The following is a 15086-nucleotide window of genomic DNA, read 5'->3' as shown; positions in this document are numbered from 1 at the left end:
GCAGCTGTTGCTCTGGCCAAGCTGTGTAGTGCACAATGATGCTCCCTGGCAAAAGAGACAACAGGCAATGTGATGACACAATGGCAGGGCTGGGAAGAAAGAGCCAAGGTAACTACAGGGCATCCTAGCTCCCCCAGTTCTACAAGGACAGGGCCTTTGGTCAGGGCGTCTGGCTTGGCTGAGTCAAGGGACTCTGAAGTCAAGAGTGGAGTCCGTGCTAGTGTCTGGATCTGTCCCTTGGGACCGTGTGACCTTGGGCAAGTGGCTCTTCTCTTGAAACCTTGGTTCCTCCATCTTGGAAGGGGGAATCAAAAGTGTCCCTTTTGCAGGGTGTTATGGAAATCAATAAAGTGAGGCCTGCGACACGAGGCAAATGGAACATTATCCTATAGCCTCAGATTCTTTGGAGAATGAAAGAATTGTCCCAACCCCAGGACTGTCCCAGGCAAGCCAGGGCTTATGGCCAGCCTGGGAAAAGGGCTGGGCTGGAGCCTGAGTCTGACCATGTCCTCAGTGTTGTGAGCCACGTGGGGAGGATGCTCTCCGGGCGTGGGTAGTGCTGCTTTTCCAGTGGGTTTGTCAACAGGGCCCTGGGTGGGATGTGGGGCAGCGGGCTAGGACTCACCCCCTTCCCCAGCTCCATGGAACAGCTGGAGCCCTGGGGGTTGTCCTACAAGTTACAGGGGGGACTCTCTTCTGTCCCATAAAGCAAGTTCAAGCAACAGCAACAAGGCAAAAGCTTCTCAGGCCCCCCGTGTGCCCACACCCACCTCTAGTATCCTTGTGGCTCTGGAAACCAAAGCCTTGTCCCTCTTCTCTGGGTGGGGAGCCTGCAGCCCAGCACATTCAGCAGCCAGCATTAGAGTGTGTAGTCTCGCCTTACAGCATAAACACATTCCTGAACCCTGAGGATGACTCATGCCTCAAGAATGTGCAAGCCGCAACCCCACCTCACTGGGGTCAAATCCCTGCCCCCAAGGTGGGCAGCAGGCAAGCTAGAGCAGAGGGGAGAGCCGGAAGCAGGAGGTGGCCCCTGTGCAGCCCCCACCAAGGCAGGGCTGAGGTGTGGCGGGCCAGCACCCCGTGGCTGCTACACCTTTTGGCTCCGCTGTGCTAGCAGACCCCCAGTCTCATGGTGTTGGGGGATGCTGAAAAGCAGTCCCCAGTTCAGGTTCAGCGCTCACAGAGCTGGAGCAGATGGGTGGAGGCCAGAACAGAGCCACGCTGGGTACCAGTGTGCCCCAAACTTTCCAGGGCCTATGCCCCGCAGGCTCAGGGAGAGAAAGGGCTGTAGCCCCCAGGCCGGCCAGGCTCGCAGCAGCCTGTGGCGATGCTGGCTGCTTTCAGGGAACAGCAGCTGGAAAGCACAGCTTTGGTAGCCCACACTCCACCTGGCTCAGGTTGGGGGCTGGACATCCTTGTGCAGGCCCACCAGGTCCATCAGCAATTTGCCAGGATGATGCAGGAAAACTTGAGAGAATGAGTCCAGGTGTGTGCCCTGGTGTTTATAGCAATTTACAAGACTGGACACCACAATGCCACAATGAGCATAGAAGTGCAGTTTTATTTAAATATGAGAAAAAAGCAAATGACAGGCTCAGAGGGGCTGGTAGAAGAGCAAACAGATAGGGCCAGCACAGTGGCTCAGCAGGCTAATCCTGTCCACGGTGTTGGTATCTTATAAGAATACTGGCTGCTCCAACTCCCTGCTTAGGGCCTGGGAAAGCAGTGGCAGATTGCTCAAATGCTTTGATCCCTGCACCCACGTGGGTGATCCAGATGAAATTCCTGGCTCCTGGCTTTGGATCAGCGCAGCTCTGACTATTGAGGCCATTTTGGGAGTGAATCAATGGAAGGAAGATCTGTTTGATTTTGCTTCTGTCTCTCTGAATCTGCCTGTTGAAGAGAAAGCAAGCAAGCAAGCAAGCAAGCAAGCCCCCGAGGTCTCGCAGTCCAGGGTATTTGTGTGTTTATTGTATCTGCTTTCCAAGGGACAAGGTAGTATTTTTATGTAGTTAGTGAGGCCGGGGCTATCTAAACAGAGCCCTTTCCAGCTTGCTTTTATCAAAGCCTAGATCTTGTCTTGGATATCTAGATCTTGTCACCACTGACAAGTGTGTGTTGCTACGGGCTCCCATCCTTGCACTGCCTGCAGGGGCTGCAGCATGAAATGGTCCCCGCTCTCTCAAGGGTCCCTCACAGTCACAGGGGAATGCCCTCTCCCACCCCCCTCCGTGAGGGCTCCAGGTGGGTCTGTTGCTGAAACCCAAGGAAGCCCTGGTGTGAACGGCAGGACAAATATGGTGAGAGAGGAAACACCTAGCAAAGGGACCAGAGGCAGGAAACAGCAGACCTTGGGGGAAAGGGCCCGGTCACTTGCTGTTACCTTATTTGGGACAGTGTGCAGATATGGTCCCTTCTGGCTGCCCCCAGGCCAGCTGGAGACACTGTGGACGGACAGCTTGGTCTGCTGAGGGCTGGCAGTGCCAGGCCCTGGGGACACAATGGGGCCACATTCTGAGGCGCACCCTTGCTGTGCCACTCCCTCCCATGGGGCTGAAGCCTGCCCCTCACTCTCTGGCCCTGAGTGCTTCTGTTTGACCTTGCAAAGCTCCTGGGCCCTGGCTCTTTGCATGTGGAGAAAACAAGACTTCAGAGGGAGGCTCCAAGAGCTGCTGGGGCTGGGAGGCCTGTGCAGGGGTGGCAGATTCTGGCACGTTGTCCCCACCATGAGATTCAGTTGTGCCCCAGGGGACTCCCTGCTTGCTGCCTGTTCCCAGCCAGTTTCCCTGGCATCCTTGATGGTCCAGCTAGTTGCCTAATACCTTCCCACTCTAATCCTTTCTAGCATGAATCAGTCAAAGCACCCTAAGATGAGGTGCACATACTCAGAACAATTTCAAGGATCTGTTCATGAGGTCAGCCCTTCCCTCACGATTGGCTTTGCCTGCTCTGGAACCCCTGCTTGTCCAGAACCTGAACAGAAGCTGGGGGTGACTGAGGGTCTTGGCTCTGGATGCAGGGTCTGGCAAACAGAAGTGGCAGGTATGCCCAGAACATGAGCCAGGGAGCAGGCCCGTGGTCAGAGCAGGCATGCTCATGGGGACTGGAGGCTCTGATCATGCTAAGAGGATCCCTGCTTGCATGGACCCAGTTGGGTTGGTGTTGAAGGCTGGATGGGGTGGGTACCCAGCACAGTGAGCACTTGTTCCCGACTCCCCAACAGGATGTGCTGAGCCCAGCGAGCTGAGGTCATGTCTGCCTGTGACAATCCTCCCACTGTCCTCCATAAGGACATTCTGTGCTGTCCCTCTAGCCTTGATCTGACCTTTAGGTGACTGTGGTACCCAATGGAGGAGTGGGTGAGGCCAGAAGGCAAGGGGCTGACAGGGTGGGAGAAAGGTGCCATCCCTGCCATCTCCTGTGGGGATAGAGAAATTCAATGTCCCCTCAGGCCACTGTCCCCCCTCAGGGCCTCTCTTCTCACCCAGTTCTCTGCAGACCTCCGGACTGGGAGAAACCCAACCTCCAGATGTCTCTGCAGGCTGCCTGTGCCAGCCCAGAATCCCTCACCCCCACCAGGAGAAGGGGAGGCAGGCAGTAGGGTGCTGACTGCAGGACCTCCAGCCTCCTGTTCACATCCTGCATAAACCCTCCCTTGAGGAGGAGCTGAGGATGCTGCAACTTGTTCCTAGCCAAGAGAATATGGCTAAAGAGAAGGCATTCTGCGGGTTAATTAAGATCCCCACACAAATGATTCTGAATTTATCCCTTCCCTCATAGGGTTGAGGTTCAATGTGTTCCCCTTGCTTGTTCTAGGAACACAGGAGTTATCACCTAGAAGTGTGGGGCAAGACTTGGAGCTGGGGAGTTCTGGGGTAAGCACAGGGACTCTCACTCTCTTTTCAACTGCGAGGATCCAGAACTTTGGTGCTCAGTTGGAATAGCTCCTCCACGAGGGATGTCATGGCGTGAGCCAAACCCCCTTCCCTCATATCTAACTTTGCTTACTCCATGAGTCCAAAAACATCTCCCATTTCACCCAACTCCCCTCTGGCTAGAGTTTTTGAAAAGCTCACACAAGTTGAGGCTGAGGAAGGAGATAAGGGTAAAAAGTTATTATTTTTCTTCTACACTCAAATTTGGCCTGCATAGGAGTTGGGCAATGAGTCTAATTGGCCAGAAGCCAGCATTTTGGATCTCCCAGTTCTTTGTGACCTTGATCACTTTACATAGACAAACGGCAAGTGGTCAGGAGTCTCTCCATCTCCTTCCCCTCCCCATGTCTTTGGCTCAGCCTGCTCTGCTCTGGTTCAAGTCTTCCACCGCCATCAGAAGGACCTGCTGCCCAGTGACCCTCTCTGGGATCTGAAGCAGGGTACCTCTCTTCCCATTCTCGAGCATTGTCCACAGAGTCATCTTTTATAAGGGCTCTTCCTGGGTGCAAATAGGGTGGCCAGGTGACAACCCCCACAGCACCAGCCATCAGCACATGCCAGGCCAGAGGTCGCTGGGCATGGGTAAACATGGCCTCTCCTGCCTGCTGCCTTCTTTCTCACTGTGAAGTCAGTGACATGAATCTCCCCCAGCCAGGGACTTGACCTACTTAATAAAATGTACCCATTATTCATTTGAGAATCAGAGTTGCAGAGAGAGGGGAAGAAATGCAGATTTTCCCTTGGTTAGTTCACCCTCCCAGATGGCTGCAACAGTGGGGGCTGAGGCAGGAGGCAGGAGCTGGTCCAGGCAGGTGCAGGGCCGAAGCTCTTGGGCCATTTTTGCTGCTTCTCTCAGACCACTGATAGGAAGGTCGATCAGAAGTGGAATAGCTAAAACTCAAACCATGCCCATATGGGATGCCTAACCCACTATGCCACAATGGAAAAGGCACTCACAGTGAGCCCCAGGAATTCCTCTGGCCCTCTAACTTGGATCAACCCAGGGAGACACTAGAAGAACTGAGTGCCAAGGCAGTTCTGTTCTGGGATGTGACAACTGTTAGCTTTCAACTGATTTCTGGCATTAGGGCTTCAGCTGCCTTCCTGGAACTCTGAAACAATGAGGATTAAACATGGCATGGAATTGATGCCAACTTTTTCCTAATCTAAAGATCCTTGATCAGGTTATGTTGAGCTAGAATAGGGACCTAACGGGTTAACACCCACTTCCTCCTCCTAGGCCGCAGTCTCTCAAAGTTAACTGCATAGCTCCACCCCCTTCACCTGATTTGTGGTGGGGTAGGGGTGGGGTTGGAGGGAGTGGGCTGTCTCTCAGTCAGGGGCAGTGACTTCACCCCAGACCGCTGTCTCCCTTGCAAGGACTCCCTGCCATCTGGGTGTGAATTACCAATCTCTACTGGGTAGCTCATCCAGCTTGCTGTCCTGCTGGCACACGGGCCTGCAGGCCCACAGTCCCTCTTGCAAACTGCCTCGCAAGCTGCCCAAAAGCTTGCTTGTCCCAGAGACAGCCTGTGCCTGCTGACTGTTGACCAGCTGCTCTCTGCTTAAGGTATTTATTGAGTGAACAACTAGACTTAAGCTTAACTTGAAATCTATGGAAACACCTTTAGTAAATAACAAGCTCATGTGTAAAAGCATCAGACCCAGGGATTTTAAGGGATTTCTCCCTTTTGCAGCTTAACAGGTCACCAGGAGAAATCCCTTAGGGACTTAACACACTGCTTTTGTAATTGGATACAACAGGTCTGGCCAAAAAATCAAAACAGCAATAAAAACAATGGCTGGTCAAAGCTTTATATTGGTAGCTTATTTTGCAAAATTTAAAGAAAAAAAATTGACTATAACTTACCAAAGATGGTGTTTCAGCCTGGTGCAATTGTTCAATTGGCTAATTTTCACCTTGCAAGTTTGCCAAGATCCCTTACGGGTGTCCATTCGTGTCCCGACTGCTCCACTTCCCATCCAGCTCCCTGCTTATGGCCTGGGAAAGCAGCAGAGGATAGCCCAAAGTCTTGGGACCCTGCACCTGTGTGGGAGACCTGGAAGAAGCTCCTGGTTCCTGGCTTCAGATCGGCTCAGCTTTGACCCTTGTGACCACTTGGAGAGTGAACCAGCGGACTGAAGATCTTTGTCTCTCTTTCTCTTGGTAAATCTGCCTTTCCAATAAAAACAAATAAATCTTAAACAAAAATAAATAAATAAAAGTGGTGTTTCACAACAACAGTGCTTGGTCTCAGCAACCTCTAAGAAGTGGCCAGTTGGATCAGGTTATATCACTGTTTTTAAATGCACTTAAAGTTCTCACATGCAGCTAATTCCTTACGCATAGCTAATTTCCTGCAGCTAAACTCTCTTTTCACGGTAAACTTACCAAAATGCCAGACGCAGCAAGGTGTTTAGAAGGTCCTTTATTCCAACGGGGGGGGGGGGGGGGGAAAACAAGAAGGGAAATGTCTCCTGCCATGGTGGCAGGATGGGGGGCTGTGAGGGCAGAGGAAGGGGGCAAGGTGGAGGAGGACAGAGCGCCAGGTGAACCTGGAAGGCACGTGGGAAGTGGGGAATTTGTTGGGAGGGGCTGCGGGTGGGCCCCAGGGATTGGGGACTGAGATTGTCACAGGTGATTGTCACAGGAGCGAGGGGGGAGGGATTAGGGGGAGGGGTGCCAGAGCACAGTGAGTGATGGTGGATAGCCTGAACTTCCTGTGTGAATTTCGAGAGCCGTGCGGAAGTAGATACAAAATGGCTGAGGCCTTCGGGCCGATATTTGAGTTCTCCTCACACCAGGTAGAGCTGTTTCATAAAAAGAAGGGAGTAAAATTCCATGTGAATGCAATTTTAACCTCAGGAATAATTCAGATAAAAGTATCATAGAACTTTGAAATGTCTTAAGTCCTCGAGGTGTAATTGCTAACTATAAATTCGGTAAAGGTAAATGAGATAAATGCCTCTAAGTACAGATTTGGGTATTCTTGGGATCTTAAATTCTATGAAAAACTATTTGGGTTTGTTAACAAAAAAAGACTACTAAAAGTACCTAAGATTGAGATTTGATGTGCTCTTTTATTTAGAAAATATCTTAATTTGAAGATTTTTTAAAAATTTATTTTTATTTGAAAGTTGGGAGTAACAGAGATAAAACGACAGATTCACTGGCTCACTGGCTCACTCCACGGACGGCCGCAGCAGCCTGAGCTGAGCTGAAGCCAGGAGCTAAAATTTCCCAGGTCTCCTACAGGGGTACAGGGGCCCAAGCACTTAGAGCATCCTCTCTGCTTTCCCAAGCCATATTATGCAGTCATAAAGGCATAATATTAACCTAAAAGGTAGCAATATAGATAAATATGATGTAATGTTCATTGCTCCAGCTTAGCTTCTAGAATTGTTCTTTGGCAAGATCAGCATTCAAGATAATAATTTCATGCTTATCTAACGTTTCAGTTTCTTAGATAATTTAAGCATAATCGTTAAAAAATAAATTAGTAAAGTTAAATAATAAGTTAAAAATAAATGCTTCCAAATACATGTTTGCTTTATTTGAAAAATATTTATTTTTACTGAAAAGACAGATCGGATTTACACAGAGGAGAGACAAAAAGATCTTCCATCTGCTGGTTTACTTGCTAAGAAACCGCAAAGGCTAGAGCTGAGCCGATCTGAAGCCAGGAGTAAGGAGCATCTTCCAGGTCTCCCAGTTGGGAGCAGGGTCCCAAGGCTTTGGACCATCCTCTACTGCTTTCCCAGGCCACAAGCAGAGAGCTGGATGGGAAGTGGAGCAACTGGGACATGACAAATCAGTGCCCATAAGGGATCCTGGAGCCTGCAAGGTAAGGATTTAGCTAGCCATTGTGCTGGGCCCAATACTACTGTTGTCTTAGAATTTATAGAAGGCATTGGATCTGGACGATAAATGTCTTCATAAGTTGTAGACTTACTTGACAGTTGAGAACTGTCTGCTAAGTTCTCGCTTGATGTGAAGTTGCTGAGGGTCAGAAATCTGCAAGGCCTGACTCATCACCTCATTTTCCCTCTCTTCTCACGAGAAACTGACTATTCTGAAGGACCCCTTCACCAAGATATACAGTTGGATCACTAGACTTTACTTTTTAAAAGAAGAGGGGAGGGCCTGGCGCGGTGACCTAGTGGCTAAAGTCCTCGCCTTGAACGCCCTGGGATCCCATATGGGCACGGGTTCTAATCCCGGTGGCTCCACTTCCCATCCAGCTCCCTGCTTGTGGCCTGGGAAAGCAGTCAAGGACGGCCCAAAGCTTTGGGACCCTGCTTTGGGAGGCCTGGAGGAAGTTCCTGGCTCCTGGCTTCGGATCCACACAGCACTGGCTGTTGCAGTCACTTAGGGAGTGAATCATCTGATAGAAGATCTTCCTCTATGTCTTTCCTCCTTTCTGTATATCTGACTTTTCGATAAAAATGATCTTTAAAAAAAGAGGGGGTCGGGGAGAGGAGTGGCTGACCTTTACCTGTAACAATGGCTGACCACATTGCAAGCTTAAGTTATCATATGGCTTCATAGATTTATTTTGCTTTGGGCATATTACACAAGCAACCCTTTGCCCCTCTTGCCTCAAACCAAACTAAGGGAGAGAGAAACATTTTACAGATGAGCTCAAAATATCTGGTCAGGTCACCACATGTGATCTCACCTAAAAGCTCTTGGTTCTCATGGTCTTTACTCACAGGCAAACACAGGGTGTCAGAACTGGCCTGTGATCATACTTCTCTAGCTCACCCCAATATCAAGAGAAATCTTCAAAGTTCGGGATGGGACTAGGCACCCCCTTGGCTGCCATCTGAAAGGCTGCTTCTGCCGTCTACTTTACCAGAGACCAGGAGGAAAAAAAGCCAGTGAGGCATCAGGAGCAACGGAAAGCGAGGTGGCAGGCCAGTTATCAGAGCCTGATACAACGGTCTGCTGCCAAGGAGACCCAACAAGGCCGTCCCACCCCCACATGGCACCCGCTTCGGTGTGGAGAGCCAGGGCTTTGGGTAAACAGCTGCCATGATAGAGGCCTGTTTCTAAGCAGTCCTGGCAGCTCTGCCAAGAGCTGGGTCACTGGAGACAGAACTTCCTGGGGTCACAGGACACCCAGGTCAGAACTGCAGATCCTGGTGGCCCTTCCCCTTCACTCTGCCCACCCAGCTCCCATGGTAAGCACCCTGGCAGCTCTGCCAAGAGCTGGGTCACTGGAGACAGAACTTCCACCGTGCACTCAATCTGCCTGTTAGATCTGTTTCTTCCAGACTTGAAGCTGTGAGATTCTAGATGGCCATGCACATGCAGTCTCAGCTGAGAGCAGTTTTTGCAAGCTGGCGTTGCAGCCCCCAAGAGAATGTACCTCCAGCTGGAACCCTGGCTTGGCCACCAGCAGCCCCTGCTTCACCCCTACCCAACCTGAAGAAGACATGGCGCTTGTGGCCCTGATCCTGCCAGCAGCCAAGGTTTCCACCAAGAGAAGGAGGCATGCGGGAGCCCAGGACTAGAAGTAAGCCAGACTAAGTCCGCCACACAGCTCCTTGCCAGCACATCCACCCTAAACAAAACAGGAGTGTTCTCTCTGGGGGGCAGCCAAGGGCACAAGTGGCTCCTCTAACTAATGGACAGGGATTTGCTATCTTGTTTTCCTAATTCCCCCTTAGTCCTATATTCTAGACTCATTCTCAATTTCCCCCTAACAGAGTCAAGAGGGGTTTTGGATCACTGCCTTGCTATCATTGGGTGCCATGGTAGGAGGCAGGGCATGAGTGGCTGGAGTGGCACTTTCGGTTGCTAACAAGGCAGTAAAGCCAGCGACCTCTTACAATGACTTGGAGATCTCCCTCTCCCTTTCTCTCTTAAGGAAAGCATAGATGACCAAGTGCTGCCATGGTCTCACCTCCAAGATCAGGTAGACTCCTGACAGTGGTGACTCTTCGAAATCAACAGGGACTAGGCCCTCTCACCACCAGTGAGAGGCTTGGCCTCTTTTTAGGTAAAGAATATTGCTTTTTTTTCTTCTTTTTTTCCTTCTATTTTAGTTTAAATTTTATGATACATTTCCATAGGCTCTGGGATTTCTCTCACCCTAACCTCCCCAAATTCCCTCACCCCAACTGATTTCCCCCATATTATTACAATAGCATAAACCTTCATAAGCAATCACAACTCCATCATTCTGCTATTTAAGTGCAACGTGACATTGAGGGTACAGACAATGCAGACGGTCCAGCATCCTATTGCCAAGATACATCCAACAGTTTCATAGGGAGTCCATCTTTGATTTAGAAGTAGAGATGCACATTGTTCCATATCTTCACATCTGGATATGATAGTCTCTATTACACAGTCACTAGATATTCCCTTAAATAAAAAGCCATACAACAAAATCAACAACAGGAATAAAGTTTAAAAAATTTATAACACCATGGAGTTAAATAACATGCTGCTTGAATAACCAATGTGTCAATGAAGGAATGAAAAGAAAACAAAAAACCTTCCTGGAGAAAATGATGCTACTGTATGATCTATGAGCCAATGAAGAATTTAATAAGAGAAACTATTTTGAAGAAATTAAGGTAAAAACAAAAATATCAAAACCCATGGATTGCAGCAGAATATTGCTTTTATACCTATAAGTCAGGTGTGGGGATAGATCAAAGGCATCAAAAGCATGCTGATGAAATATACTCCCAAAGTAGCTAGCTGCCCCTCATCCTTCTGGTCGTGCCATCTTTGCCAAGTGGCTGATGGCACTGCTGTCTCCTGTCTTACTTGTGGTCACAGAGCTCTCATTCCTACAGTGTGTAATTAACATATCCCAGGAGTGTGTGCCGTGTCCTGAGCCATCATGCAGAAATGTCACAGAACTGCTTGCCCAAGAGGATTTTAACCTCACCCAGCATCAACATGGAATCACACTTATTTTGATGCAAACAGTGGTAAAATGCACACCGCCATTTTTCAGTACTATCCACAAACTTTTTATGACCCCTTGTAAGGTCCCAAAAGCAGGTCCTGGAAGCAGATCCATAACTGTTATCTCTGCTGACCTTCCCTTGACTTTTTTTTTCCTTTGAGCTAGGAGGAAGAGAGAGAGAACGTGGGAAAGAAAGACTATGCCAAGCCCTCAGAGGTGCAGGGCTGGAACTTCTACGACTTCCTCGCTGGAGCCAGCCGTACCTTTTGGGAATGATTGTCTCTGCTGGAAAGATGAAGACACAAAAACCAAGAAGGTTTGGGCATTCAACCCATGACCCATGTCCTCTGTCTCCCAGGCTAGGTCCTGGATTATCTGGGGGGTGGGGAGGAGATTGTTCCCATGGGTCCTGGCATGCTGTCCCCGTTACAGCCACCCAAGCGGCCAGGCAGACCCCTCCCTCGCCCCTCCCCCCGCCCCACACACACACACACACACACACACACACACACACACACACACACACACACACACACTCCCTGTCTCTCAGAAGGAGTTCAGTCACAAGAGTGGGGTCGCCCCCACTGAGCTTGTGGGGTCAATAGGGGCTTCCGGGCAAACAATGGGTCCCTGTGTCTGGCTGCTTCTGAGGCCCGGAAGCCCAGCTCAGCCCACCGATGAGTCACGCAGGATATCTCCCGACGGCTTTGTCAGGCTGAGGAGCTGACAGGCAGCCCGAAAAGGGCAATGATGTCACCAGCCCCGAGGCTGGGGGTGGGGTGGGGGAAGCCCTGTCCCTGTGGCCCTGGGAAGCTTCCGCCCCACAGCCTTCAGCCTGAGTCCAGGGGCTGAACAGAGCTGCTGGGGGTGGTGCGGGGTAGGGGTGCCTGTGCGGAACCTCCCCACACCCCGCCCAAGGAAAAGCCCACTGAATGCTGGGGGCGCTGGCGGGCGGAGGGCAGTTTGGAGAGGGAAGCCCCACCCCCATATTGTTCTGTCCTCCTGGCCTCAGCTGCATCCTGTGGAATTTCCTAACGTGGGGAAGCCCCCCTGTGCATCAGGAGGGCTAGGGAGGCCGCAGAGCAGGTGTGAGGGCTCAATATCCCAGGGCGCTGGCGACCACAGGCATTTCAGACACAAAAAGGTGTGCGGAGCTGTGGCTCCCTGGGCGTTCCTGCTGCTTGCTGTTCCTGCTCCTGGCTGGAGCAGAGCACAGCAACGCAGCCCCCACCTCCCACCCCCACACAGCGCCCAGCTTCTCAGCCCCAGCTTCCCCTCCTGTGGAATGGGAGTGGTGGCGCGCCTGAGATGACACAGGCAGGTACTTTCCTATCTTCCCTCCATCCCCCGGAGGTCGGAAGAGGCCCTGGGCTGGAGACAGCCTTCCTTCCCTTCCAGCTGGAACATGCTTCTTGGGAATGCCCACCTGTCCTTCGGGTGCAGATGGTATGTGGGACCACCTGCCAGCACCACAGGGAAGAAAGGCCCCAAGCTCTGAGAGCCAGGGATGCTGTCCTGTTTTACGCTGGCACCTTTCAGCTGGTTGGTTACTATGGTGAGAGATTGCTTAAGAACCACCCACACAGAAACATTGTGGGCGTGGAAAGTCTGGATCCTCCAGGCGCAGGTCACTGTCAGGGGCTTTCTCCTGGAATCCTCGGAGGCCAAGGCCCCTCCTGGGTGGCCCTGAGGTAGGATGCCAGGCACTGGTAAGGGAAGCCATGCCCACCTCTGTTCTCTGGAGTTTTGAGGCAGAAAGCCCTGGCCAGGGAACAGCAAGTGCCTCAGGGAGAGGGGATGACACAGCTCTGATCGCTCTGTGTCACAGCTTGTCAGTCTGCTGGGTCATCATGAGACACAGGACACATCAGAGAGGGTCTAGCTGGTCTGTGGCCACCGCTGGCCATAGCACTGTCAAGCAGTGAAGGGTCACAAGCAGAGGTTGTAAGAAAGTGGTTGCAAGGGCCCAGCACAGTAGTCTAGCAGCTAAAGTCCTAACCTTGCATGCAACAGGATCCCATATGGGCGCCAGTTCATATCCAGGCTGCTCCATTTCCTTTCCAGCTTGCTGCTTGTGGCCTGGGAAAGTAGTCGAGGACGGCCCAAAGCCTTGGGACCCTGCGTCCGTGTGGGAGACCTGGAAGAGGCTCCTTGCTTCTGGCTATGGGTTGGCTCAGCTTCGGCCGTTGCGGCCACTTGGGGAGTGAACCAGTGGATGGAAGATCTTCTTTGTCTCTCCTTCTCTCTGTGGATCTGACTTTCCAATGAAAACAAGCTAGCACTGTGCTTAGCCGCAGCCTATGGTTGATAATCTCTCCCAGGAGGCTGCCTTGCAGGTCTTCAGGTTTTTCTAGCCAACTAAGTCTGCAGCTAGAGCCGACCACTGTGTTCCTCCACCTGCTCCCTCTTCCCTAACCTCCGTCCACCCTGCCCTCAGGCCCTTCCCCCTCCCACCTATGTAATATTGAGTCAACAGTAAAAGCATATTAGTTTGTGGTGTTCCTGGTTCTTAAGTTCCCTAAAGCTGTGTGTTCCAGCCCTGCCCTCGGCTGCCCCATGGCTCAGTGCAGGCTTCCTGGCAAGCCCTGCTCACTGTGCTTAGCTGGCTCCAGCAGCTCTTCCCATGCAAAGCACAATGCTGGCCCTGAACAGGGGCCGCTTCTTGCGCTTTCTCCCTACTTCGTTTCTATTTTTCCTTCTATTCTGCAAAGCAATTTAATTTTAAAAGCATGTAGACAATAAACAGAGTAAACATGTAATAGATCTGTTCCACTAAGCTCCAATTTCTGAAGATTTGTTAGAGTCCATTACTTTCCTTCTGTTGTATTTATCTGTTGTTTTCTGTTGGTTGGCTTACTTTTTCAAGGTTTTCTGTTACTGATAGCCCACTTAGTTGTCTGTATCTTGCCATCTGTATGATAATTTTCTAATGCTTTGATTGTTCAGGCTACCAAGGGCTAAGTTACTTAACCTGGCCCTGGCTGACTAGTCCAGAACTTGGGCTGAGACACTGTTTCTCATTTCTGCTTCCCTGTGCTTTGCCTTTTGTTGTGCCCCGAGCTTTGCCAGCAGCTCTGCCAGCCTCTGCTTCCTCAGCGCCTCCAACTCCTGGTCTGCCATGGCAAGTTGGTCAGAGACGCAACAAGCCACTGGATACTCCCTCCCGCTCACTCTGAGAGCTCCCCAGCCCTGGTCACTGTGCAGGCATGTGCGGTGCCATCTCCCCACTTCTGACAGTGCCTGCCTGCTGTGGGGGCTCTGGGGCATTTGTGACGAAGGCCGGGGCCTTTCTACCGGGAGGATGTAGGCACAGCACTGCTCTCTCTCTCTCTCTCTCTCTCTCTCTCTCACACACACACACACACACACACACACACACACACACACAGGCTGCAGGTGCACGAACTGCTGTGTGCACAGAGAAATAAGCGGGACTGCCCCAAATGTCTGCCGCCAGGTTCCTCCCTCTGCTGCCCAGACGGTCCTTCCCAACATCCCTGTCTGACCTGGCCCACACCCTTTGTCAGCCCACGCCCAGGTCAGGAGCTCACATGTCCTAAGTTTTCTTCCTGTGGCTACCAGGGTCTGCGTTCACCTTCCCACCCTCTCTGCTAAGGGCCTTCTCAGCATTGGCAAAGCCTGCAGGCCCCCAGGACAGTTGGGGGAATAGTCCCGAAGCCCAGCCTTCCTACTGGCCTGGCTTACCCTTCCAGAAACCACCCCAGGCATCATGGCACCTGCTGCCCAGCACCAGGGGCCCCTGTGGCCTGGCCTTATCTGCTCGCGGCTCCCTGTCTGCTGGATTCTTCTTGGCCACTTCATGGTCTCTGCTCATTCTCCCATCTGGGCCTTCAGCTTGACCTTTCTGCCATCCAAACCCTACAGGCTGCAAAGCCCAGCTCAGCTCCCAGCTGTCCCCTAGTAACCCTCTCTGACCACCACAGTCCCCATGACTGTGTGCTCTGCTGCACCCTGTGGGATATTCATTCATTAGAACTTTGGTCCAACTCATTTATTAATGAACACCTACTGTCTGCACCTCTAAAATCTACCCGGCCTTGGCTTGGGTAGGTGTGGACTCTGTGTGAAGTTCTCTGGGTCCGGGGCTGCCATAGGCCTGGGGACCCATGGGACCACTCGCATGCTCCATGAGTCCAGGCCTGGCCTTCCCCGGAGCGGGGTCAGATCTGCGGCCAGAGCAAAGGGTTTATCTTGAGAT

The 15086-nt window shown here is 51.5% G+C and overlaps 1 pseudogene; it reads right to left on the bottom strand.

Moving 5' to 3' along the window:
* Positions 1 to 13639: 13639 nt before the first annotated feature.
* LOC121165426 lies at positions 13640 to 13987 on the bottom strand (annotated as a pseudogene).
* Positions 13988 to 15086: the final 1099 nt, after the last annotated feature.

The sequence above is a fragment of the Ochotona curzoniae genome, unplaced genomic scaffold, assembly GCF_017591425.1.
Source record: "Ochotona curzoniae isolate NIBS_2020 unplaced genomic scaffold, NIBS_Ocur_1.0 contig_883, whole genome shotgun sequence".
In the NCBI taxonomy this organism is placed as follows: Eukaryota; Metazoa; Chordata; class Mammalia; order Lagomorpha; family Ochotonidae; genus Ochotona; species Ochotona curzoniae.
Note: the sequence above shows the minus strand (reverse complement) of the source record. Positions and strands in the feature narration are given on the sequence as shown.